Source organism: Corvus moneduloides, chromosome 1 (genome assembly GCF_009650955.1).
Source record: "Corvus moneduloides isolate bCorMon1 chromosome 1, bCorMon1.pri, whole genome shotgun sequence".
NCBI classification, from domain to species: domain Eukaryota; kingdom Metazoa; phylum Chordata; class Aves; order Passeriformes; family Corvidae; genus Corvus; species Corvus moneduloides.
Window position 1 is genome coordinate 10,901,814 of NC_045476.1, and position 26,424 is coordinate 10,928,237.

At 39.3% G+C, this 26,424-nt stretch overlaps 1 long non-coding RNA gene across 2 annotated transcripts in view; it reads left to right on the forward strand.

Moving 5' to 3' along the window:
• The window catches only part of LOC116439734, a 61,834-nt gene that overhangs the window by 2,527 nt on the left and 32,883 nt on the right, over window positions 1-26,424 (forward strand). The window contains exon 3 of one of the 2 annotated variants that reach the window (XR_004238253.1): window positions 11,969-19,034. The exons of the other annotated variant lie outside the window; for it this stretch is intronic. This is a non-coding gene — a long non-coding RNA (uncharacterized LOC116439734). Of the gene's footprint in view, window positions 1-11,968; window positions 19,035-26,424 lie in introns of those variants that run through there. 2 annotated transcript variants of the gene reach the window in all.

The following is a 26,424-nucleotide window of genomic DNA, read 5'->3' on the forward strand; positions in this document are numbered from 1 at the left end:
AAGGCTACCAGTCCCACTCAACTGGGTCTGTCTCTTCACTCAGAAAAACATGTAAATGTTTTCAAGAACTTTGTTAGAGTGACATAAACTCAAACTAGGAAATACAAAACCAGTATCAATGAGGTGGGAAAAAACTAAATTATAAAATAATACCATCTCTCTCAGTTATGTGCTTATGTCTACCATTAGCCAATGCACTTGACAGTTTTATCATCCCACGGAAATTATGGCTGTTCCTCAGTGCCCCAGTAAAGATTGTGAGTGGTGTTCCATGCTCCTTTTGGTTGAGTAAAGCAGTTTAGGATTTTTTCATCTCCATGAGCCAACAACCTGTGGTTGTTATGATTATTACCTTCAAACTGAAGTAATTCAGACTGTTCTTTATTATCTTCAAACTGAAGTAATTCAGACAGTTTTAAAGGCGTAACTTCACACACCTTGACTTACAGCCTGCGAAGAAATGCACGTCACACCAATGCACACTCACCTACTCAGGCCTAGGTGAGTCAGCCAGGTAGGAGAGTTTAAGGTGTAAATCCTGATGTGAATGCCTCTTCCCTGTGCTGTCTGGGAGCTGTGACTCCTCTTGTGAACCCATTGCAACTACTGATCCCAGCCAGTACATCAAAAACCTCTGTTCCTGTTCTTGTGAGATAGACAGGTCTCTCTCAGTGCTTGAGGTACCCAAGCAAGAAGTCCAAGCTTTGCAGGATTTGTGACAATTCACTTCACTCAGGTTCTCCCAAAAGAGGAGAGCTGAAGGGCAGTCCAAATAGTTTATTAACTGGAAGACTGATGGTGACTATGAGAGTATGATGGGGAAAGAGAGTGTGAAGCTGGGTGCCAGGTTGCACACCTTATTTATGCATTACCATTTAAATTTCCATGCCTAAGCAATATAGTGTAGAGTTAGTAAGCAACAGAAATGGAAAAAAATTAAAATGGATGAATAAAAAAGGCAGTCCACCCTTATTTCAGCTAAGGACTTCAGATGAGCAACTTTAGGAAAAAAATCTTTTGGACAGTTATCCGAATCTGAATTCTAGGTCCACAGGTATTATGAGTGGCCAGTACTTTTTCTATACCAACACATTTAGATGAAGTAGAATAAATATGAGATCAATTTTTTTCTTTCTCCCTCTTTTTTTTAAAATTTGGAGTGGCTTGATTTTCAGTGACATGATAATATAAAAATTGCAGGTGAAAGAATTTAAATAAATGCTATATTGAACTTGCAGAAATGCAAATATGTAAAATGATGTTGAGCATCTAAGATGTCTCAGGGAATGCCCCACATGAGTGTTGCGGCATTTGCAGGGAGTGGTCGGCTCAGAGAAAAGGGTCCTGCTGAGCAGCCCAGCAAGTGGGAGAGACAAGCTCCAGACTCTGCACTTCCCAGAATATGCACAAACCCTTGAAGAAGAGACCATCTGGCTGCCTTATTCCACAGTTTGCAGCTGCACTGTCCCTTTCCTAAGGAGCTATGGATACTGCAAGTAGCAGGCCACAGTAGAGATTTTTGCAATTCACTTCTTGGGAGAAGATATGCCCTGTAGGCTCCTGAGAGGGGACAGGGATGCAGTAGCCACCATATATTTTTCTCACCTCCTCTCCATCCCGTTTCTGTTTGATTTTGCTTCCACCTGCCTGTGTAGGTAGAGAAAAAAAAAAGGCCCTTAGAATTTGGAAGATAAAAGATGCTCAAGGGCATTAAAGCAGGACATGAATGCAATCGTGTGGCTGTGCAGGTGAGACTCCAGAGCCTTCTGCCGCAAAATGCCTGCACTAATCCACTCTTGCCCTACTTACAAGGAGCTGTCAGTGTGGTTATTTGCAGCAAAAACCACTTTAGCTTTGGGGCCAAACATCACAGGGTGGTGATGAAGCAATGAGGGTAGGGACCCATATTCAGTGTATCAAGTTTGTCAGAAAAATACCTCGCTGCAGGCAGGTCCTCCTGTCTGCTTTGCATATTCTTGCACATGAAATATCTCAGGCTGGGTAACACTGTGGTATTGCATAGCTGGAGGTTAAGGCAATACTAAAAGGATTTGCACCCTCACTAAACTGCAACAGGACTGAAGGGATCTGGGATTCTGTGTTCTCTGCTGTGGGAAAGTCACAGCAGCCAAGTTTCATCTCCCACAGGAGAAGCTTCCCCTCTCCCCCTCATTTCGTCAAGACCCCATACCTAGTCTGATGGAGGTTCACTGCAACATGCCAACAGTAGGCGACGTACATCTCCCTGATGAGCTTGAGGTAAACATTAGCTGCTTAGACAATAGTCTCTTTAATGGGGAAAATACCTGCATGCCAAAGACTGCAAGTCATTGTAATTAGTAAGCCTGTATATGCCACACAAACCAGCAGCAGTCACTGGAGATGAAACAAAACTTTCTGAAAGATGTTTGTATAGGCATACTAGAACATAATTCAGCAGCTCTGACTTTTGAGGGGAGTAGAGATACAGCTCATCACCAGAAACAGTTTTGATTTTAATAGTGTTTCCTGTCTTTGTAGTAAGCTGAACCAAAATGTGGAATGAAAATGTCCCAAAAGCAGAGATGTCTGAAACCTCATTCTGTCGTCAGATGTTTCAATCCCAGCCCAGACTGGTCATAGACAGTTTGTTCATATGGGATTAACTTGTTCACTGACCTTCTGCAAGGCCCCCATTGTACAGGTTTCTTTCTGTGCCCAGTATCCCAATCCACTTTGTTCAACCACTTGGAAATGCATCAAGTTGTAACAGATTAATTTGTTATTACCAATAATTTATTATTATTAGTTTATTATACTTCTTATTACTGTTATTCTTTTAAAATAGTAATTCTCTGATATTGGAATACTGAAAAAACCTTTTTGTCCTCTACGTCCTTTGAATATAACCTTTAAAACAAAGAGTCTGCTGGGGGAAAGACCCTGTGCTGCAGAGTGATGGTGCAGAGCACCCTTGGGCAGAGGAGAGGGGCACCTCATCAGCCCTTGGTGGGGCAGGGGTGCAGTGTCACTGGTGGGTCTGCAGCCCACCCAAGGCCTTGGCTTCAAGGAATTCCCAAGAGGCTGAACCACAGCATCACCCTCATCACGCAGTTGCCTCAGGCTGGGAAATCGGGCACCTGAGAAGAGAATTCCCAAAACAGTTCGTTTCTCTGTGCTGACAGATTTTTCATCGGTAAAATACAGATGCAAATACTTACGTCAGGGGATTAAGGAAAGCTAAAATGACCATGGGCTGCTTGCACACAATATACTTTTCACCCTAATCTATTCAGTTTGGAAAACTTCCAAAAATTAAATGATGAATAAATTCTCCCCATAGCCGCCAAGTGGATTACAAAGACTTGCAGGATTTTTGATGAAAGACTACCATCTTCTAAAATGAATGCTGCAAGCCTATGTCATGAGAAACCTTAACCAAGTTCTCTGGGACTCTAAAAATGTTTTATAGAGTAATCTGGCGGTAGCTGCCTTGTACAGAATTAAGGCAGTACTGAAAAATACTACAGCACAGCTATTGCTATTATTTCAGTAATGTACTGTGCTACAGTTTAAAGAAGTTATTATGGAAGTATAATTTGACTAAAGTTTACATTTGCAGGCCGACATATGTTTAGTGTTACAGCCTTTTCCTTGAGACCTGCAGCAGCAGCAGTCACTGACCTTGTTAGGGACAGTGGCTGAGGATAAGGTGTAATAACAGAAAAGGAAAAGTGTACTGAATTGCATTAACCTCTGGCTAGATCCCCTGCCAGATTCATCAGATTTCTGTGCTATCCAATGGCTTTACAAAAGGAGTTTCACTGCAATCTTCTGTCAACTTATGTGCCAGTTTGGAAAAATTTGGAGGAAAAATATCCTCTGATAGAAGGCAGGTTACAACCAGCCTTCCCCCACCAGGCTCAGGAAAAAATAAATTTTCCTCGAAGGAAAGTGAAAGAGATAAAAACTATTTATTTAACAAACACACTGGAAAAGGATAATAATGCTAAATGATAAAACCTCTTGATCTGCTGAGAGAAACCTGGGAAAATTTCAGAGTCCTTCCATAGATCTCTCTTCCCCTCCTTAGAGCTGGGTCATGGTGGGCCCACCTCCAGGGCCAAGGCCTCGGTGGAAAGTCCTCCTGATGTGTTCTGATGTTGAAACAGTCCAGCAGAGAAAAAAGGAAAGAAAAATGAAGTCCCAGGAAAGCAAAAGTTCAACTCTCCAGAGGAAAAGGAGCTGAAAAAGCTGGCCGAAAGCTGGCTGAAGAGCAAGCAACGCTTCCTCTGCTCTTGCTGCTGCAGAACGCAGAGAGGAGTCTGTGTGTATATCTGTGTGTCCTTGAAACAAAACCGTAATCTGCTTTGAAAGTTTGCTGGGTTTTTTTCTCTCCCCCCTCTCAGGCTCAGTTTAAAGGCACAGAAAAGGCAAAAAAAATTAATTTCTGGGCATAGAACAGCGATATGGGATACACATCATAACGTCATCCCAAGACAACTTATTTTTAAACATACTTTTCAAAAGGCATTCAGATTTATGTGGTATATAATCACTGCAAAGCTGAACACAACAGTGCAGAATATAAATGCAGAGAAGTGTATGGAAATACAAGAAGGCTGCTGTAGAGGCATATGTTTTCCGACAGCTGGCCAGCAGTAGCAACAGTCAGGTGCAAATTTCTGAGATTTTTAAGGCCCTACAGCCCCTACTGAGCACCCCATGACAGACATCAGAGTAAGGTCATTGAGAAAATAAAGAAAATATTTTTTTGGAAAGAACTAACTTATAAACTTCGTAGTGCAGATCATGAAAATTATTATTTATCCTTGTACATCCCTCTCATAGACCATGTGATACAATGATTTGCCTGGGGAAGGTTGTTTGCTGTGTGCAGTATGGCCATTCAGAAGTCATGGAGGGTACATACTGCAGGTAGGGAAAAGCAAATAACATAAAGTCTGCCTCGTATTTTTAAAAACCTTTCTGTATTTCATTTCCTAGATGATATCTAATTGATGTAGAGTGATTTGAATCTAGCTCTAAGTTCTGACTCCTGTTTCTCCTGATGGCTGCACTCAGCAGTTGCTTGATCCTTTTTCATTTAGAACCATCTCTTTCTCCAGGCAGCAACTGACAGAACAAGAGGACACAGTCTTAAACTGCGCCAAGGGAAATATAGGTTGGATATTAGGAATACGTTTTTCATGGAAAGAGTGGTTAAGTACTAGAATTATCTGCCTGGAGAGGTGGTGGAATCACCATCCCTGGATGTGTTTTAAAAAAGATTGGATGTGGCACTCAGTACCATGGTTTAGTTGAGGTGTTGGGGCATAGGTTGGATTTGATGATCTTGGAGGTCTCTTCCAACCTGGTGATTCTGTGATCTGTAGGATGGTTCTAAATTATGATGTGCTGGTAAATGTAGATAGTCATCCCTTGATGATTGCTCTCGTAGACTTTCCTACTATACCAGACTATCCTGATGGAATTAGTACAGGGTTTGAACACCATTGGTCTGATGCCAGGTCTTAACTCAAATTGACAGTCATGACCTTAGGTAAGTCGCCTAAGTACTTATGTTCTTAAAGATGACAGCAAGCCACATTACTCCCTGTAAGTTTTGTTTCATTGGTTATCACTAAACTATTGAGGTAAATACTGTCTTTATCTTGTGTCTGGAAGCAGCTCCTACAAATATGGACCCCCAATTCTTGCTTGAGATGTCTAGATGATATTATAATGTGAATAAAGAAACATCATGGAGCTATGATTGCCATCACAGATCTAAATAAATACCCACCAGCAACACTGAAAAAACAACAGCAGTTCCTGAATTAAAAAATAACTCTTTCAACTATCATGAGTAAGGGAAAGGTAGAATGCAATGCAGTCAATATTAGAGGTTTATCCTCTACCTCCCACATCAATTTCCCCTTAATTTTATTTCCCCTGTGCTCCAACTGATTTTCCTTCATTGTCCTCAGATAGGCATCAGAAAAATAGAGGTGCTGAAGCCTCTATCTGCAGGAAAAAGAGATACCTAGAGGTGCTTGCATGTAGGTCTTCTACAACAACTGAGTTCCTGGAGGAGAATGATGTCCACAGACAACTCAGGAAAACTTGAGTGGCAGCAAAGACAGAGGACTGATCCTAAACATACATCAAGAGGAGCAGGGGTATCAATAAACACAGAGAGAACAGTAATTAATCTCTATGTCTCCCTTACCCTAGAAGTCCCAAAGAACTGCCTGATAGCTCTGAATGATTCATATGACCAAAAATTTCAGTCCATCCTCATCATACGGATGCAAGTCGAAGACATTATTTTAAGATCTTGGGTAAACCTGTTAAAGCCCAATGTGTCCATCCCGGTGGTGAATCCTGAACCCTTCCTTTATATAGGAAATAGATAAAGTGATACTTAATTTCCTGCAGAGTGACTAGGTGACTCTGCACTTACCATGTTAATTAGTAGTAGCTTCGGAGCCCTTCAGCTTTGTTTCTGCCCTCTGTCCAAATCCTTCTTCCCTTAGTTTTTCTCACTGAATCCACATTCAGGCATTAATTTCTATGTGTCGTACCAGTAAAGATCAGTTTTACAGGATGACAATGACAGGCAGCCACTGAAGCCTTAAAACACAAGTGCTGTATCAAATAAAACCTTAGCCAAACTGGAAAGAGTTACTTTAAAATAATGAACTTCTCTTTACTGCTGGACAGTTTTAGAATAAAATTTGCAGATGTGAACTCTGCCAAGTTTAGTAGTAGGGAAAGATTCAGTGGGAATACAGTTTTAAATCTGTCATTTAACCATAAGACTGGAGACCTAAGCCTGGATTGTTCCCATTTAATCTTTGCATTTGACTCAGGTGAAGACCTAAGTGAAAAGTCTTGGCCCCCTGCACTCCTTGGCACACAACTGGAGATAGACAGGCCTTCAGATGGTAGCATCAACTTTACTTTGGAAACACCTTTCTTATTTAAACACGAGAGAATTGAATAGCTTCATTGAGTGAAGCTATGGCAACCTGGGATTTTTCAGTGTTTCTCTGAATCCTAAAACTATCCAAAATTGGGAAAAGTAGACCTTCTCTTAAAAAATAGGTAAAATTTTATGGCTGTGACTTGTTTCTCCCTAGATTTTTTTAGTGGGACAATGGAGAGTAAGACTGAAATTACACCAGTATAAAGTACAAAGTATTCTCCTGAATCCTGGGGTTTAAAATATATATTTCCATTTATAGAATCAGTTTAATAAACATCCTTTTCAAATTCTCAATTCCTGTTACATCTTTATCAAAGGGGAAACAGTTAAAGAAAATTATACATCAGTGGTGGACTGTTTCTTTTTTTTTTTTTCCCAGAAAGAAGTATTAGGATCATATGTAAGATGCCTTGTTTAGAATCTGAAAATTTATTTTATGCTTTTCTGTTGACAACCAGAAGCACTGGGTAGGAAAAAAATAGCAGAACAAAAGAGCTCCCTAGAGATATTTCACGTTTGCTGACTTACTACATCATCACATATGACACTGAATTATTAGTTTCAGCAAATACTGAAATAGCACAAGAAAGCTTTCCTGCTCTTTTATCTTCACCGTTGCTCTTGGATTTAAACAAGTCATATAAAAAGTTCTGGGAAAAACTAAAAATACTGAAAAATCATAATTTAGAGTGGTGTTTGTTATACAGGATGCTCCTTAATCATACTGAGGTAGGAGGCTGGGAGCGTAGTTTCCTTGAGCTCAGAGGACAATTTGGATAGAAAACAGGGCACATCAGGTCTTTAGGAAGTTTTAGTAGGATTCTTCCTTCCTCTCTCTTCATCCGTGGAAGTGACTCTGCTCATGCAGAAAAATTGAAATGGTGCCCTGATTTGTATCAGACTGAACTCTGCTGTTGTCAGAGAAGCCCACACACAGTACAGCACATTTTCCAATCATGTCACAAGTTAGCTATTTTTGGATTCCTTTTAAAAATACAAATATTAGTGACTATCAAAATTCAGGCCACCATGTAAAACATTGTCTGTGTGGGGTCTCAAAACAGAGGTGAGCAGCTTGCCCTGTCTCCGCCACCTGGACTTTGTGGTCCCACTGACACATGGATGACCTCTCCTCACCAACCCCTGCCTGTGTGGGCTTGTTTGATTCCTGTGGCCTTGACCTCAGCTGTAAATTTTTAAAGTGACACTGTGTTCTTTATTGCAGGAATGGTTAAAGGTAAATGTCTAGGTGTAGTATGATTCTCATGACCTTCTGGGTCATGGGAATAGAAGTACAGTATCCAACCATATCAATAACTCCAGACTCAGTTCTATGTAGGATGCTGCAGTTTAATATCATCTATTTTGATGCAACAATAAATAAAATTATAGTGCATTGCATTACCATAGATACTGAAAATTTCTGAACTGAGAATTGTTATGTATTAATGTTGAAAATTTGAAATCATTAACACCAAGCTGAGGCATGATTGCCTTTTTCAGAGCAAATTCTCAAAAACAGCTGTGCTAATTCTTCTTTTTAAGGAATGGATACTTGATTTTTCTCACCCTGAAAACAAAGAAGAAATTCTCATTTACCAATATTTTCCTGGGATTAGATTGTTTTCCTGCAAGCTGTGGCTTTTAGATGTACTGGTGTAGCTTCTTTAAAATGCTGTGTGTGACAGCAAGAGAAAAGGAGAAGACAAAATGAAACAAATGGATCAGTATGTTAAACAGTGTCATAAACTGAAAGGAAGGGGTAGAGTATGATCAGGAATATGTATGTTACAATTTAAAATAAGAATAATTAGGATGGATTTATTTTAGATTCGTGGTGCAATTTACTGTGCTCATCTCAGACACTTCCTTTCCTTTCTTTCCTTCCCATACCCATTGAAGGATTTAAACACCTTACTTGTAAGTAATAAGCATTGATTCAGCATCCCTTATGAAATGATGCATGATTTTACTCCATCACAGATAATTTCAGAAACATTTTGCTGCCTGCTTTTATCTGCACTCTGCTTGTGGAGAGGATTTGAAAAGGTTTGCGTAGTTGCCTGCTCTGCAATAATGTGAGGATTTTGTTATCCCGCTGAGCTACCACCGTTGGTTCAGATAGCTTGGATTCCTTCCTTCTGCAGCCAAAATCTCACAAAACCTCTCCATGAAACACAAAGGTGCGTGAGAGAAAGGGCAAATGATTCACCAAACCTTTCAAGAGGCTATTTATGTTCCTCCTGGAACACAGCAATTAGTGCTTTTCTTAGCCCCATCTGATCACCTTGTTGTCTTCTGTTTGTGCAACCACTTAAACAGTTTTTAGACAGAGATCTTCAGCTAATTCTGATATCAGATCCAGTCCTGCCTCCATCCAGACCTGTCCTACTGACTTAAACACAAATGGGATTAAGTATTGCATCTCTTTAGCCCCCGCAAAATACCGACATCTCAGTCAGGTTTGCACATCTACAGACATGGTCAGAGCACAGCATCCCAAGTTCAGTACAAGTCCACAACCCCCCAGCTGTGGGATGTTCTCTTCCTTGCATGTGCCAGCTGTGATTGCTGACATGCCAGCTTGCATTTCAGGAGACACCTTCAGATTCACAGATGTACTTGCACCTTCTGATAGTCTCATTTATTGTGACAGGGAAATAGAAAACCTAGTGCAATACAGACAATACTGACATTCATCTAATACGATTTCCCTTTTTTATTCCCTGTATCTCAGTCTTCCCTCAAGCCTGTGTGCTAAAACACCCACCCAGTAATTGTGGAAATTAACGCCAAACGATTGGCAGAGGGATTTGGGTGTCCAGTTCCTTGTGGCTATCTATGAGACAATCACAGTGCATTTCTGAAATTCGAAGCGTTGTGCTTGTTGCAGTGCAAGGACAGTCTCTCTCAGGTGCTCATGCATCGGGTTTCCCATGGGGTGTCGCGATCCTTTCCTGGGGCTGCCAGCTGCTGGGCACAGCTGCCCAGAGCCCTCAGCGAGACCCTGCCGGCTGCTGCCCCCTCGAAAGGGACATCATTCCCTGGCAAAGTCCTGGCAGAGTCCCTGGCAGGGGTACCAGTCCCTCTAAGAAGCATCAGTGCCGGTACGGGGCATCAGTGCCTCTGAGGAGCATCGCTGCCCGGCAGGAGTATCAGTCGCCACGAGAGGTGTCACACTTCAGCAGGGCTATCAGGCCGAGGCAGGACTAGCGGTCTCTAGAGGGGGCATCAATCCCTACGAGTGGTATCAGCCCTGTATGAGGTACCGGTCCCTATAGGAGGGATATCAGTCCCTGGGCTGTCAGTCCCAGGCAGGGTCTCGGTCTGGCTGAGGACAGTCGCGAGTGATCCATGCAAATTGCAGCCCGGCTGCAATCAATAGATGTGACAAGCAGCCGGCGCTGGCAACCGGGGACATAATGAAGGTGTGAGTGTGTAACCGGCGAACACATAACCATGCTGTAGGAAATTATAGGGCAGCGCTGTATTGAATAAGTGCAGTGCGAAATGAGCTGCGGCTCGCAGGTCATGCTTCCCCGCTGCTGGAGTGTCTCCTGCTCTTGTCCTTTGTAATTGTAAGTGGCAGCAGTGGCGGCTGAATGCGAGGAGGGCACGTATCCAGCCCTCATTTGTTCTGCATTACAATGCAGCCCTCGCCGCCAGCAGCTGATCCGGAGTGTCGGTGCCCACCTCCCAAGTGGACCAAGAAAACAGTGAAAACTCAATTTACTTGAGAATTAGGAAGGCTGTCGTTAAAAGCAGGCTGTCGTTAAACACGAGGAGCAGCGGGGCTTGTCCTGTAAGAAATAGAGTGAAACTTCTCTGTTTTCTTTTTTAAAAAAACATGCTTTCCCCTCCAAGAAACACAGAAGACAAAAGCCTTTTCTTTCAGGAAACAAAAAATCATACATGGAAAGTAGAAAATCCTCTCATTTTCTTATTTTTATGCTCAAAGAAATATTTATAATATATGAAATAATTTTTTAAAAACCTTGAAAAAAGCTTTTGAACACATACAGTCTTAATACAGATAATTCTACAGATGCTACTATTTCTTCTACCCACTTATTAATATTCAAGGAGAGAAGAATATCTAAAAAGTGTTCATTGATTTTTAATTTCATCTCCAAGTCCAATATGAAGTCCTTCTCTGCATTTTGTTCTGACATTTGGATCAAACTCAGCAGTCGTTTTCTGGAACCTCAGGTCTTCAAGACTCTTGGCTCTGAATCCCATTTAAAGGTTTACAGATTAAGTTTAACATTTGAACCTAGTCAAAGACAAGGAGGTAACTCAGTGCTCTGTACAGTTCACTGGTAATTCACCATCACTGATCAATACTTTCAGCTATTTATGAATACTCCATACATCCCTTCCCCCTTTTCATAATACCAAGCAATCTTATTTATGTTTTTCTTTACCTTAGCCCTGAAATGTACAGTTTTATGGTTAAAGTAAAAGCTACACTAAACACAACACTTGCTCGATGTATTTACTAATACGCTATAAAAGTAGATCAGTATTTATTCTGTAACCTTGTTTTTAATTACTCAGTGTGGCTGCTTGCTATAATTGTTATATAGAATCAGTTTGGTTCTTGCAAATGAACCTACCTACAAATGAAAATAATTCAAGGCAAAAAAATTTCAAGCTCTCGATAATTTTCCTTTTTTTCTTTCTTTTTTTTTTTTTTTTTTCCAATAGAGTGAACAAACCCTGTCTTTTTTCTTCTGGTTTATTTAGGCCAGACAGCTTCCAGTTGAATCAAGGTGGGTGGGTCCCAGTCTGGATATTTCCCAAACTCTGAGGAGTCCTCAGCGGGGTTTGAATCCTGAAATAGTGAGCAAAATGCCACAAAAATCTCAGTTTTGACAGGTGACCACACTTTCTGACACAGGAAGGTGTTCCAGGAGTTAAGCCTATGAGTGATTTGGTCGATTTGGTATCTGTGGAATCCCCTGCTTTTAATTTTCCATGTTTGCCTTCGTTATGTAGGAGAAATCTTTGTGGATACGAATGGATTGCCCGTCTTCTGCAGAGGCAGCACTGAGAAAGACCACACAGCAGCCTACAATGCCTCACCGCTGGGTGGGAAGAAGACATTTTGGGAGTTCAGACTGGCTGCATTCTTCACACAAACGGGCACATGGGACATGACCTCCCCTGGGAACAAAAGCAAGGGCCTGCCATAGTTAATCCTGGGCTTTGTTATCTCTCCTGCACATCACTGTGCTTCCTGGCTAGCCCTGGACTGCTGCTGCTCTGCAGGAGTGTGTAAAGAGAGATGTTATCATCCGCTATCTGCCAAAGCCAGAAACAGGCAATACCAGAAAAGCCTGTCTTGTCCAATTTCCAGTTCAGCTTTGCAGACCCAAGAAGTGCAGATAGTTTGGACATACTTTAGATAAGGACCTGAATATCTGGGCATTTTCCTGAGCATTGAATGCCATGCTTCATACAGTTTACTAAATTGTGTCACTAAATTTTTACCTTTCCTGGTAATAGACTTTCTTGCTTCAGCGTTTCTTCTCCCTACCTCCCAGCAATAGTATTGGTAAACGGACAGATGCATATGTACAACCACCAGTGTACCCTCTCTAGTAATATTAGTTCTAAAATGTGCATATTTACTCAGTGCACTTGGGTTCCTGAGAAATAAATGTGCGAAGCCAAGAGCAAGCTGCTCTCATGCTTACAAAGCCCCATGCTTGCAGTGAGAGTTCACTTTTAAATGCATGATGAAAAAACAGACCTTGCCTTCCTGTCTTTGTAGAAAAATCCCATGTATGTGTGTAGTACAAATGCACTCAGATGCAAAGATGAAAGTGGGTATTTTGCTTCTTTCACACACAGCCACAAAGGAAACCATGCACCTTTGCAGAGATGTAATTGCCAGGTGCCTCTTTTAGAGGCAGGATAGATAGCTAGTTTGGCATTGAGTTAATCATTTGGAAATGTAGGAAGGAGAAAAAAAGGACTGATTACACATTGCTTTGCTTCATGAACCTCACTCCCATACTGTCTGAAAATAAATGTTTGTGTTCGTTGTTACATCTTTCTATACAACATATTTAACCAACATTCAAGAGGTTGGCTTTTTTTTTCCTCCAGAGACTTTCAGCAGATTTTCAGCTAGTTTTCCCCTTACTTTCCTTTCTGACTTTTTCCCTTACTTACCATTCCTGGCTCCCTCTAATGTGCTTCTGCTAAAGGATACCTTGCTTCTCCATTTGTTTTTCAAGTGAAATTAAATTGCTTAGGGATAACTGTTTGCACCTCAACTCATTTGTGAAAAATGTACTGATGATTGTTCCTATTTGAAGCAGGAATCTCTGAAACACAAATCCCTTCCTTAGGACAGGGAGGCCAGTCTTCTGCTGCTCTTCTATCCCATGAGTCGTAGGTCAGCATTTAGTTTTTGGAGAAAATAATTACTATTCAAAATTGCTAACATGGTTCACAATACTTTTTGAAATTCACATCCAGGGACCACCTGACCAAGACTAGGAGTGGGCAACCTCATAAAGGTTATTAAAGTGTTTTAGCTGTCCTGTCTTTAAAACCAAGCACATCACTGACAGCACACTGAAGACATAGGAGGTTTGTTGGACGGTACAGTTAGGTGAGCTCAACCTTTGGCAAGGGGGGAAATGAAGGACACAGACACCTGAACTCCAGGAAGCATTTTTCAGTAAACTTTGCAAAGACCTTTTGTCTCCATCACAAGTTGCAGTTAGATAATTATCTCCTTTGTTATCTTGCTGTAGAACCACTTCTGTATCAGCAGACAGAGCCTGTCACTGCTGGGTTTACAGAAAGTAAAGACGAAGGAAGCAGGGATGAGGACAGGGATCAGAATGGGGATGAGGACAGACTGGGACAGGCATGGGGTGAGATGGGAGAAGCAAACAGATCTGAAGCAATGTCTAAATCCTGCCACACAGGCTCAGCACAGATAGTGCTTGACTCTGCTAGTATGTGCAGTGTCACCAGTATGGCAGCATAATAAGTGTGAATAAGCATAATACAGATGCTTCTCAAAAGACGAAAGATCTTCCAAGTGATTGTTTTCCACCTTGCTTCCCTTGTTGTCACATTTGCTGCCCTAAAGAAGTGCATGCCTTCCCTGTGTAACAGTGAACTCGGGACCAGCAGCATCCCAGCACAGAGAAAGTTCTCAAATGTGCTGCAGGAAAATCTTGCAAAGGCTGGGATTTCTGTAATTCAAGCACATTCTGGTTTTATGTTTTTCATGGAGATCACAGTAGATGCTGAAGCTCAGTGTCAAATGATGGTCTTGTGAAATAGCTTTTTTCTAACAGACAGCTTCTTGATCGAAAAATGGTGCTTTTTTTTGGCCCCAATCTTTATGAACCTGAGCTGACAGCATATGCAAAATGGTATATTCAGCATCATGCAACAGAAGTGGGAAGCAAAGATTTGTGTGGTTTCATGTTTTGTATGGGTAAAGACTAGGGAATACACTTAAAGTAATCACAAGGAGAGGTTTTTTGTTGCTGTTTATTTCAACATTAGACAGTTTTATGTGCACAGTCTAGAAATATACCAAAAGGAATAATGCTATTAAATTGAATTATGAGAAATTTGTGCTTTCTTTTCATATGCCAGTTCTTCTTTCTGGTCTTGAAGTCTGATTTCCCCCACAGATATGGAGTACTGCTGCGTGCCATAAATGTCTCTTTCTCTTAAGCTTTTTCGATCAAAATGTTCAGAGATGACAGACAAAAGACTCAGGCTGTAGGACCGAAGCAAAATTTTAACTAACAACTGCTTACAACGTGAGGAGCTTAGACATCGTAGCTGCTGACCTTGCCACCAGCTTCTCCATGGTGCCAAAGAGGAGCATCTACCACACATTTTATTTCCATGTCAGATTATGTCCTTGCTTTGTACAAATCACATGCTGACACAAAATGTCTATGAGTCAGTCTTTTCCTTCATGTATTACTCATGTAAGATCTGCAACAAAATCCTCTATTTTCTGCACAAAGCAAAGCCTTCTTAGATTCATCACACTGCAAATTGGAAGGAAGAATTATGGCATTTCTCTTCAGAAGAATAAAAACTTTTGACATTTAAATACTATATTTACCAAAGCACTTTGAGCTATACTGTCATCTATTTTCTGTCTATTAAAAAACATGTTACAGTGTAAAAACTGTTTTTATCTCTGTCTCCACAAAAGCATGGCAAAAATTGATTCTATTTAATGTTTTATCAACTGAACTAGAGAAGAGATATTACCTCTTTGAGCATCAGCCAAAGGTCTTGTAGCTAATGCTGACCTCTGTCAAATCTAGCACATTGTATAGGAAGGATTGACAATTATTTTTCTATTGTATTTTGCAAGACACCAAGGGTCAGAGCAATGGAATTGTTACATTGCAGCAGAACAATAATTCAAAGCTTGTTTGCCTGTGCTGGGGAAAGCTACTAAGGTCAAAAATCATTGTTGTGTTAGTGTAAAGACAAAATGTTAAGAAATCTGTAAATAAATTTGCAATTTTTCCAATTATTTTAACTGTTTGCAGGGATTTCCTTTGTGGTTGACAGGTATTCAAAATCAACCCACTGTCCTCCTATGACAGCGTGATTCTTCTTTTTAGGAAATGATAAATTAGCCTTTTAATCACAAAGATTCAGATTGCATTGAAGCTTTATCTAGCCTCCTGGAAAGGAGAGGCAACATCCAAGTAGGAAGGGAAATGCTTTAGAGCATGTATACAGCAGTGAGATAATATTTACAAATTCATAAAGGGCATTTTGAGTTAACTTGCTTAAGTTTTAAGGCCACGTAAAATAAAAAGTATTCCAAGATATCTGTCTGTGAAAGCCTTGATTGCATCTCCCTGTGGTGCATGACTTTTTTTACACCGCTAATTTCTATTGACAGCATTCTGCTTAGTTGAAAGAGCGTCAACTTATATTTTTGGCATTGAAAGTACTGAGTCTGATGTCTTCTTATCTTTTATGAATGCATCTATGGTTCATTGCAAATAGACTATAAAAAGAAAAGTATAACTAAGTGCCTCTATATAATCAACAGAAATGACAAACTCATTCCCATTGATGTTGAAGCCAATAAGGGTTTAATGCAAAACTTTAATACGAACAAGATTTGATATAATACTGAATATAGTTACAGTATGAACTGTATTCATAATACAGAGGAAAAATATGATGAGTATCAATGAACTTGTCTAGGTCATCTCTTTTGCCTACAGTAGGATCATTTTCTGGGGCTATATTTCCAGCATTTTGGCTCAATCAGCCTGTGTTTGTCAGCAGCATCACTCTGCTGCAAAACTGGAAAATACTGTATTGAACTATCTAAACAGGAGTACCATCTACTGGGCTCAGAAAGGAATCCTTCTGACCTGCTTAGCACTGCTGAGTCCTCAGGTAGTGTGTGTGATTCTGGGCACTGCACATTTGGAAAATTGTGGACCAAGGGCAAAAAAAGCCATCAAATTGAAGAGAGAGATGTAGGGAAGGCCTGAAAAATGGATGGTTTTTATGAGGGAAGACATGCAATGGAGCTATAGGCTAGAATGGGAACGGCCTCAACAACTGATACCAGATTGTAAATTCAAGTACTATTCAGGATAAGAATAGACATCAGTGAGTGAATTAAGGAATATCAAGAATTTGGCATGATGTCAGACATTTAGTCAGACCATTTCATTGTTGTTTTCATGCTGTGGACATTTATTCATCTGTAATGAATAGAACTCACAACACAAACTGGGAGTCAGGCTCTAGTTCTGTTACCACAGAATCCACTACAAATCAGGGCCCATTTTTACTAGGCACTGTCATTACCTTCTGAAAAAGAGCACCCAATATGGACTAATAATGGACTAATCTCCACACTAATGAATGAAATCACACGGATATCTGGGCTGGCTGAGAGGAACAAATCAGCAGTGGATATTTTCTTTCTTTGTAAAACCGGTGCTGTGGCAGGCAGTCCCCTGCAAAAACTCCAAGGAAGGGAAGAATCTACTGGATGAGAAAGGGGTCAGCAGTGTTCAGCAACAGACTATGTGAATTAAAATAAATTATGATTTTAAGGATTTAAAAAGAGAAGAAATTAATGTAAATTTATGAAATGGAAAAAAATCTAAACCAAACCCCAGTCTTAGAACAGGATGACTTTTCGTGAAATTCCAAGATCTTAAAATAACAGCATCAGGACTTGGTGTAGCTCTTATTATTTGACCACTCTTCTTGTACAAACAGTAATGTTGCAAAGAGATTACAAATGTTATGACTCAGTATAAAAGCACTGGTTTTTCCAGCAGGTGACAGTATGGAAGGAAGGCAAGGCACAAACCGAGTGTGTGGATTATGCCTCATTTTGATTTCCTCTGGCTGCCTAAGTTAAAGTCAAATTCTGCCTGGAACACGTCTAACCGTGGCTTATGTGTAGGAGCCACTCAACCTTCTGAGAGTGGATTTCAGTCTTCAAAGCAGCTACTAAAAGGCATTTGTAGCTACACTTCTCCTGCCCAAGGAATATATGTGAAAACACTTTAATAAAATTATTTTCCATTAAAATAAATCACAAAAATATGTGTACAGTACGAAAACATTATGGCAAAACTATTCAAGAAGAGAAAAAACTTTATCAAAGCTTAATTTGTCTTCTGAAGTAAACAAAACAATAAGCCAAAGTTGAGAAGGATTTGGATAAGCCACCTCTATGCATATGTCTTGCTGGTGGTCTCTTTCTGTGTAAATTATGGCTCTTATAGTTTGTCAAAGATACATAGCTTTGGTCAGTTCCTAAAGTCATCTCCTTCTATGTGACGGAAACGTTTCCTCTAAGCTCCCTCTAATTATCACTGAAGAAAAAAGTTCCAGTGAGGTGATTCAGGAAGAAACTCAAACTAACAGAAATAATTTGTGTGATAAGAGCAATGAAATTGTGGCTGTGACAGAAATCAAACTCTGAAGCTACTCATGATCCTTGGGTGGGATTCACTCTTAACACCAAATCCTGGCTCTGTGGTTTTTGTAATGTCCCAATGTTGTGCTGCAGTGTGGACAAGCTCCTGCATGCCCTAAGGCTCAGAGTATCAGGCAGAGGAGCAGAAACACCAGCCTTGACCCAGAATCCAGTGCAATGTCCTTCAAATCCTTGATTCTAAAGGTTCAGTTTAATTCTAGTATGCACTTGGAGGAAACAAGGCTTAAAGAATGGTCGGTGTCCAGAGCTGATGGGAGCTGTCAACCTGTCTAGTGATGACCTAAATGGGACTATCTAAAGTTACTACTTAAAATCCTCAAAATCATTGAGTTTGTCATTGATGTGACATAAAATTAAGCAAATTAAAGCCTAGAAACCTGAAAAAAACTTAATAATTACTTTTAGCTTTCTTTTTCATCAAAAGAAATGATGAAAAAGCAATACCTATGACTCTGGGCTTCTCCTGAATTAATTTACTTGGGGTATCTCTGATAGTATAAAGAAATTTTTTTTCTAAATTTTTGCAGAAAACTACTTTCTCTTTCATGTGCAAGTTCAAAATCACAATTGCTTTGTGATATCAATACATTTTAATTAATATTAATTTTATTTTTCACCAGTCACATGCTAATAGAGATGGGGAGGATTATTCTTTCTTTTTTACAGCTTACCATTTGGAAGTTATGAGTATTTGTTGATAAACTAATAGCATGCATGATGAAATGGTTCTAGTGTTAAGCTGTTAAACATTGACCAACAAATTAATGTTATAAAATATGTACAAACTACAGTGTGACTTGTGCCTATTGAACCATGTATGTCCTTGCCAGATAAGTTGTCAGTAAATAATTTATCAGATACACGTTTAAATTAATGCAATTAGAGTGAAAAGCAGTTCATCAAAACATTGTTACATCTGAGTAGAAAACAAAACCAACAGTAATTACCACTATTAGATATAGCATGCAGTATATGACATTACACCAAATGGAATCCAAATCAGAAAAAAGATTTCCGTGTAGAGGTTTCTTAGGGAAGTGAATAAGAATAAAAGTCTTAACAATTGAAGCTAGCCTGGCACAATTCCTGCTACATACTGGTTTCATATAGCTCACTTTTTTCCCCTGTACTTCTCTCATCTTCTCTGTATATAAGGTCTTTGGGGCAGAAACATTTTTTTTGGGCCCATGAATGCATCTGAAAAGCTTATAGTCAGTATCAGTTACATTTTTCACTGTCAACTACCTGATATGGGTTCATCTGGTGATTCTCAGTATTTCTCACTTCCCATTAAATGTCAGGAGTCTCAACTCAAGAGTAGATTTCCCTCCAAAGCAGCATCCCAGTTCACGAGTCTTGCCTGTTGTAGGTGTGTGCAGAAAATATGTGCAGCAAAAAAAGTCTGAGGCAGCACATGTGAACTGGACTTAGTCCTGTTAATACATTAAAAACTTAAAAAAAACTTGGAAACAAAGCCGTGTTCTTCCATCAGCCTGCCACTCTAAAACAGCCAGGGTGAACAGTGATCCTCCATTGAGGCCAGCCTCATCCTGAACAGCAATTTTCTTGTGAAGGTGTTTTCCCACTCCCCTCAGTTTGACTGCTTGGAGACAAATGTGGCTTTCCATGGTCTGGGATGGATGGGCTTTTGGCCCACACCACATCGATTCTTCTGGCTGCCTGCTTGTCCCAAATGGGGGGATCTCAGTTTTCAGAGGAGTTCAGTGAAATATGAATCTAGGGAGAGATTTTAATTCATGCTTTTGGATCCATGATGAGATGCCTTAGCTACTGTGCCCTATTCAAAAGACACTTACTGAATAAATCCGAATAAGGAATGAACGAAAGAGACTGTTATCTGGTCTGTATGCACAAAGAGGCTACGTTTGTCAAATTAATTATTCACTGTGAATTATTCACTTAACTCCAACAACCTCTTCATAATCCGTCTTCTTCTGTCCTTTCCAAGTGCTATGAACATGGTCTATGCCTAGTTCATATTTTAGCCTCATTCTTTGAGTTACGTGTGATGTAGGTTACTAACATGTAGCAAAGACTCATGATAGCACTGGGGAAAAATATTATTTTATTTAAAATTAACTTAAAATCTTGAAAACAAACAAAAACCCAAACAAACAAGCCCTAAGTACTAATAGCTGTGAAAAAGTGGAGAGCGCAGCGGACATATCTAAGGTCCCAGTCTTGCAAACATGTGGACATGTGCTTTCCAAGTAGCAGCTTTGACAAGATCAGTGGGAGGAGGGATGGTGTCAAAGTTAAACATATATTTATAAAGGGAGGAGCCAAAACATCTCATGGTTTAAAACCTGAAAGCACTTACAGAGTTCTAGTTGAAACAGAGCATTAACAAAGGTGAGTCTTTTATAGTTAAAGCTGTAATTTCACTATGCTCATTCTTATTTCTTATCAGGAGCATTTAACAGTTTTGTATTACTAAGTCTTAACAGGTTAACTGATTAAAAATGCTCAGATTTTGCTTCTGTTAATAGTGCTGAGCAGTACCTTAAAACTCTATAATGCAGAGGAAGGATGATACAGCCAAATTTTTTTGCAATGTCCTAATACATGAAATATGAAGAATGTGGCCTATAGGAACAGAACTAAATTCATAGCTCAGAAACCCTGCTGCAGTTCACCTAGTTTGGAGAATGTGTGAATCCCAGAAAACAAAACATTTTTAAGATTAAGGGCACAAATGTAGGCTTTATTTTTATCAAGTGAGTTTAAAGAGATATTTAAGGCTAATACTTCACTTTCTTTATGGCATACTTTGTTTCATGCTAAGCAGAATCCAAAAAGACCCTATTAATGAAGATGGTTTAATGCCTGTGCATTATTATAATGCACTCCTTTGTTCTACACTTTCTCTGTGTGTCATAGACTAAGTCATTAATCAATGGGTGCTGAAAAATAATTGTCTAGTTCTTAACAATCTTCTATTGTTGAAACATTTGGAATTTTAAGATAAAGATGTACTGGCTGCTCTGAAAAAAAATGTGGTTTAAGATTACCCTTCATGGAAGTATGGGCTTATTGTTAGAAATGCAAAGCAGATGACCTGGTTTTAATGTGTTTTAGTGCACTGTTGTTCAATTGCCTATTCAAATTGTGCTCAAAAAGTAGACTTCATTAATGTCACAAAATAATGATTTTGTGTGTTATTTTATTGTACTGGCACATTAATTAAATGGAGAAGCATCATAGCATTACACAGGGTTTAAAAATAGAAGTATAAAATCTTTTTGGTAATAATAATAATAATGATAACTCTTAGTCCATTTAATACAATTTAAGAATTATATTCTTTTGTACTTCTATCCTTGATGCCAGATATGCATAAAAGGCACATACTGATTTACAAATCACCTGGGAGTATGTGCCTATAACAATCTATTTCAGTGACTCACCTAGGAGATCTGCCTGACAACCTTCATATAGGCTGGGTAATTTTGTGGAAAATCTTCTCAATCTTCAGTTCCCAAACAACACAGAATAGTTATTTTTCTTCTGAGAGGAATACTGCAGAAATGGACATCAATTAACTTCTACCAGCTGTTTCAGCTCTGCCAGCACACTGGTTGGGTTGTGAAGGCCACAGAAGCTGCCTGGAACAGTACTACATCTGAATACCCTTTAGTCCATCTCAGGCTCTTTTAATGACTCCCAAAATCTAAATAAAAGCAGGAACAGTTCTTCAATCGCAGCTCTTCCCAGAAAGCCCAGTGACAGGTACAGCTCTTCAAGATGCTGGGACACACAAGTAAATCATGAAGGGAAAGAAAAATGAGGCCTCGGAGTTTGTGCAAGATGATGTTCCTTATGTACACAACATCATGAGATAGTGACTAATCCTTGGGGGAAAAAGGTGCTGTAAAAGTCCATAAGAGGAAAGCTTAGAATGAGAACAGAGGGCTTGGGCACGCAAACCCAAGGAGGTAACAGGCATCTGCAGGGTGTTAACACAAGCGATCAGTTCTTGGTCAGTGTAGGAGCTGGGTAGAGATAGTTTTAGGGAATAACTGAGGAAGTAAAACATCACATTTATGGCAAGAAGGCAAAGGAACTAATAGAAGCACACAAAAGACATTAACAGCTTCCTTAAGGATGGGATGACAAGAGGAAGAATGGGAGGGATTACTCCTACACCACTTCACTGGGTTAACCGCACAGATTATGCACAGTAGTATATCCTTCATTGCTTTTTGATTTACTACTCACCATTGCAAACGCAGCAATTTTATGTAAACTATTATCCTTTACTAGATAACTGTGATGAACAGATGAGAATTTTAAAGGCCAGTGCTGTGTGTGTTTTCTGCTGCAGCCTTCCCACAGACCAAGGTGACAGGCAGTACACCACCAAGTCAGAGAAAATCGGGATGGAACTGTCCTGTGCTACTTTAACAGCCAGTCCACACACGAATGCTAGAGATGTCTTGTATAATTCAAATTGATGAAGGTCTGACAGCTTTGGCCTAAGGTGTTGTAGCCAGCTCATATACCAACTTATTAACAGGGAACCTAAGAGCTACAGGCATGGTTTTAGTTATTGTTAACTACTTTCCTCAGTATGACAACCACTCTGGGAGATTATTGAGTTAGAAATGGCATGTGAAAAGAAACAACAGGAACCAAAGTAGGCGGAGGAAATACACAGGATATTAACAATAATTTAAAAAATACTCTCAGCTTGGTGGTGGGTATTTCAGAGGGTGGGTATATGATTTAATCTTACCAGATTTTTGCTTTTGGATTTCCTGTTTTTTATTCAATTAGAATTTGGAGGTGATATATTAGTCCTTTTCAAGTAAGTGATGAATGTTCACTGACCTTGATATCAAGAGAAACAGAAAAAACTACACTCAATTTCCCCACTTATTTTATTAATACTGAATACAACTTTACTAAAATCCTAAAGCCAGTGGCTCCAAAGATTATTGCAAATATGTTCAAAATTTAAAGAACAATGAACTTCAAATTACATACACATGAAGAAAAGAGCAGAGGGTTTTGTCAACATTCTCAAATATTTACTGCTTTTCTTCTTCCTACTGGCTGTTTATTTCCCCCTGATTAAATACTGAGCTCCTTGGGACAAGCAAAGTGCTTATTTCAATGCCTGGAAATCACATTGCACATTGTGCAGGTTATGGCAAATAAACACTAAAGCCTATTATTGGAAGATGAGTCCTGCCATTGCATTTTGTCTTCCTGTTTTAGCTACTTGAGGAATGTGTGTCCTTTATTTTCTTTTTCTGCATATGCTTACATAAATGCTGGAGAACTCAACCATATATATGTCCACACCAAGGGCCAAACATGCAATAAAGTCAGTAAACTCATTTTCTAGTGTGATGGCAACAATGAAGTAAATTCTGTGCCTAGTAAATAAGGAGGAAGGCAGGGAGCTGCCAACTTAAACATACTCCTCTTTAGCACCTTGAACTCTCAGGAAAAGGTTTTTCTCTGTGCCTTAAATCATTGAGAGATGAAGAATAATTGTCTAGTCCTTAATCATCATCTATTTTAAGATAAAGATGTACAGTTTGCACTGAAAAAAACGTTGTTTAAGATTATCCTTTCTGAAAATGTGAGCTTATTATTATAAATGCAAAGCAGATGACCTAATGTTAATGTATTTTAGTGCTATTTTAGTGCTGCCTATTCAAACTGTGCTAGAAAATAGACTTCATTAATGTCACAAAATAATGATTTTGTGCATTGTTTTATTAAACTTAAACATTAATTAAATTTAAAAATACTCTGGATCTATAAAACATTTGAAAACAGAATTCTACCACATTGCTGCAAGTATAGAAGGAAACAGTTCTGAGGCTGTTGAAAGCTTATTTTCTTTTTACCTTTTCCTAGCTGTGTGCCTAAACAAAAAGAGTACACTGCAAGTGGTTACAGCCCAGCTAGAAATACACAGGTCTGTGCAAATCTAGTTATAGTAAGACAAAGAGAATAGCTTAAGAGGGCTCAGTTTTATTTTTCCTTCAACTGCAGTAGCACGACAGAACTTGAAACACAGAACTGCAACGCAAGCTATTGATGCCAGAGAGAACTCTACTTCCAAACTAGTCAAGACTATTTATGAAAAAATAATGTGATATATAACAGAAAGATCTCCTCTTTCAAGAAAGCCTTAATGGGTTACTGCAAAAATGTAGAGAAATGGCACCCTGTTTTGCAGAATAAATGACCTTGATAACAGAATCTCTGGCAATAACTTTCATGATAAAGCAAAGCATTACCATGATAAGCATTTCCCCTGTCCCCCAACTGTATTATCTGTATTTATATATTGCATTTGTACACCCACATTGTGTAAAGAGTTGGCACAGTACAGCATTTCTCTCTACATGTAGCTTTGGTATGAAGAACAACTAGTTAAAACAAAATGGATACCTGATGGAGGGGATTCTGGTAACAGAAAAAAATTGTCTGCAAAGCCTATAACCAGTCATACATAATTCTTGACCTGCTCCAATTGCAGAGGAGGGGAAAAACCCCTACAGCTTCAATATGATAAAAACTGCAACTATGAGAATGTAGAGCTCATTAATCAATCTGCACTAGCCCTTAGGGCTGGTGGTAGGGAACAGAAAAGGAAAGTTGACTATTGGGAAAGAAAATACTAACTCTCAGTCTTACTTATCTGCAATATAATATATATAGGTGAAAACTTGGGGAATTCAAATGCATCCATGTGGTCTTGTAAGGAATATGACCTAGTGGGATAGGGGTGCATACTCTAGAGGAGCAGGCCTTTAGTCTTGACTTTTTTTAGTCTATTTTGTCTCACAAAAAGTTGTTGAACCAGGGTGGGCATTACTCACCTAATTATCTTAATTTAAACAGGGTTTTTTCAAGTTTTATTTGTCATCTTGGGTCAAAAACAAATCAGAGAGATTGCAATTATGTGTGGCTATTTTCTAAACTATCTTGGGGGAAGAAACAGTGGTGCTTCTCCAGTAGCTCTCTAAAACCTGTACAACAGCGGCACAGCCACTGTAGGTGAAGTTAAGATAATTTTAGACTTAAGCTTTTGACAGAATAGTTTTCTTTCATGCTGCCAATAAGAGTGCCAAATTATACACAACCTTCCTCCTTTTATGTGCTGCATATACAAGGAAATGAAAGTGATAAATTTATACATGTAAAATCCAGCCTATGTCCACACAGTTGTTGTCTTCTCAATATGAAATAAATTCCAGATTTCTTTTTAAAATTCTTTGGGCCTTATTCAGTGTCAATATAACAAGGGAAGCTAATATTTTCCTCCCACATACAGTATCATATGATCACTAGTTTTAAATCTACCAGCTACATATACCTGTGATTATATTTCTCCACTGTTTCATTAATATTCAAATTAATTTATTAAGAAAGAGTATTTTTCACTATATTTATAAAAATTTTAACTGACCAATAACGTTTGGATAATATTCTGTTTAAATTTAACCATCTTCCCTGTTGCAAGTACCATTGCTGACCTTAATGTCGTACAGTATTATCTGCTCAGCAAATTGCACCAATAGTTTCATTGTATTTTTTAGCACGTTAGCTTATCAGGAAAAGTCAGGAAGAGAAAAATTCACAGTTCTTTGAAAAAGAATTTAAATGAATAAAACAAAGATATCATTATTAGCAAGTCTAAATTCAGTTATACTAGCAGCAGGAACCAGAACTGCTGCTTAGTCCTCTAAACAGTGTCTTATTTAAAGAATAAGCTGGTGAAAGAACTAGAGCACATGTCTTATGGTGAGCAGCTGAGGCAGCTGGGGGTGTTTAGTCTGGAGAAAAGGAGGCTCAGGTGGGACTTTATGACCCTCTACAACTGCCTGAAAGGAGGTTGGAGTCAGGTGGGGCTCAGCCTTTTCTCCCAGGGAACAAGCCAGGACAAGAGGAAATGGCCTCAAGTTGCACCAGGGGAGATTTAGATTGGACATCAAGAAAAATTTATTCACTGAAAGGGTGGTCAGACATTGGAACCTGATGTAGGCAAGTGGTGAAGTCACCATCCCTAGAAGGGTTCAAAAAACATGTAGATGTGGCACCTGGGGACATATTTTAGTGGTGGACTTAACAGTGCTGGGTTAGTGGTTGTACTCGATGATGTTAGATGTCTTTTCCAACCTAAATTATTCTCTGTTTCTATGTGTATCACCCACTACTCAGATGCATAAAATTGCCATGCACAGGGAAAGACTAAAGCTGCTGGCATTCATAATATTAAAGAAACCAAATTTTTGTCCCCTGCAAGGAGTACCTGCCTCAGCCCTACTTTACATAAATTACTGGCTGATGCAGAGCACTGGCTGAGTAGAGAGTAGAAAAGTATGTGCCACAGATCTATTTCCAATATTTTCTCATTCTGAAGAAAAGAATCAAAATATTGCTAGGAATTGTCTCATTTGAGAAAGTCCCTCAT